Genomic DNA, 2192 nt, shown 5'->3' on the forward strand with positions numbered 1-2192 from the left:
CAGAAAAATAAAGAATATAAGTTGCATAACAGACATATGGTTTTATCACATAGCACTTAATATATAAATATTTATGTATTAAAACATCAGGGAATGTCCACACCTAAGTTAATAATGGCTACCTCTAGGGAATATGTTAGTGAGATCCGGGGACAAGGAGGAGGAATTTTATTTTTTACATTATAAAGTTCTATGTTGTCTAACTTTCTTTTGTATTGGCATGGATTTCTTTTATAATTTAAAATTTATCAGGGGGATAATGAGGAGGAAAAAATTGAAGAAAGAAAGAAGAGAAAGAAGGAATTTCTTCTCCTGAACTTTGGCTCCTCCCATTCCTTCAAGGCCTGTTTTGAGACTTTCTTTCCTACATGAGGTCTCAACAGAACTCTGAACTCCAGGGCTATTTTACTTATTGTCTGCACTATGTATGTGCGATTTAGGAAAGTCTTCCTTGAAATACTAGAACTTGGAATATTAGGGTTCTCAAAAAATGTTTATCAGGGTAATATTTGCTAAAAGTAGATTGTTCACAAAATATCCGTACCACATTATCTACATTATAAAAAGAGAATGAAGAAGGTGATAATTTGAAAAACTCAAACTTTAATTAAGTACTGTAGTTTTAAATTTCTAGGTCAATAAGTCGTTCAGAAGAAAGGAAAAAAAAATGCAACCTTAAACAATTATTCAGGTTTAAGAAAGGAAGACTTTAGAATTATTTGAACATAACTACTTCCTTTAGAATAGCAACATAGTTTTAAAAATTATTAAAATGTATATTAACACCTAAAAAGTGATTCTATCCAGCTATATCAGTCCAGTGCCCATCAGTCCACTGCTGTACCATTTTCTGCAAAAAGCCTGCCCTGCATTCTTATGGTGGCTCCTGTCCTATGCAACAAACATAGAGGAAAGATAATCCAAACTGTACATGCTACTACATTCAGACTTCCTGTACCTTTCACTGATGTTAGGGGAAAGACAGGAATTATTTAATGAATACGAAGGCCTGGCAGCAGTACATACCTTCAGGAGCTTCTTGAATATAGACCTACCTACTTTCCATTCTGCATTGATAGTTGTATGGTTGGTGATGGTCTGGATAGTTGGGTTTTTATTATTCACTTGAAATAACTGGAAGAAACGGATATGATATGTCAAAATTCTTTATTGAGGGTTAAAATTTAATTTCATAATAATACTAAGAAAAAATTATACTGCATTTTACTATACTTCAATTATAGTATATATACCAGTATCTCAAAAATATGATATAATGTTATCTGACTTAGTAAATTATAGTAGATAGATAGAAGAGACTTGGTTTTATTCAGATGAAGAATAAAATACAGAAAGGCTTTAGGATTTTCCTCTTGACTTTCCAATGTAAATGTGCCTTGTGCACCACCTAGAGGAAATATTTAAAATTTACGTTGAACAAAACACTTGTTTTGGTTATAGAGACAGACTGAACAATCTCACCATGAGAGCTATAAAACAGAAACTATTTTCACTTGAAATGATTTTCATGTAATCCTATTAGAATATGACTTCTGATCTTATCTAAATAAAGTCGGATGCCAACTGGAATCTAGCAGGAATACTTATACTTGCAATTTTTTCTTGAATATAATTTAAACTCTAATTTCCCTTAGAAAATTGGAAAGTCTACAGCTAGATTTTCTTCTAACATTAAACCAAGGTCTAATTATTTAAAATTAAATGTAACACTTGTGTTACCAACGAATAGTTTAAACAATAAAAACAATCTTTCTCTTTTTTATTCTCCATACCAAAAGAAAAATCTGTATTACTGACAGGAAAACTGAAATGTAGATTACAAAAACTTTCAAACCTAAGTGTTTTGTTACAGAGACAGAGACAGACAGAGAGAGAGACTAATTAAACATCATCAATCATTTTTACCAAATACATTTCTGGGCCTCATAGCATTATATAGCAAAGTGAATTAAATTAATAGTAACACAACCTCCTAAGAGTAAATATAATTAACATGTAACTTTGTCTTTATGGCAGATAACTTCTTTTCTAAAAACAATTATTACTTAAAAACACAATTATTTTAAAAATGAAAAGAGGCTCCTTCCTCTATCTATGCTATACTTAAAGCACTTAATGAGGACTAAAACTAACTCTATGATTCCATCTCTTCTAACTATATGCTCTCTCTT

The sequence above is a fragment of the Pteropus medius genome, unplaced genomic scaffold, assembly GCF_902729225.1.
Source record: "Pteropus medius unplaced genomic scaffold, Ma_sr-lr_union100, whole genome shotgun sequence".
Taxonomy (NCBI): domain Eukaryota; kingdom Metazoa; phylum Chordata; class Mammalia; order Chiroptera; family Pteropodidae; genus Pteropus; species Pteropus medius.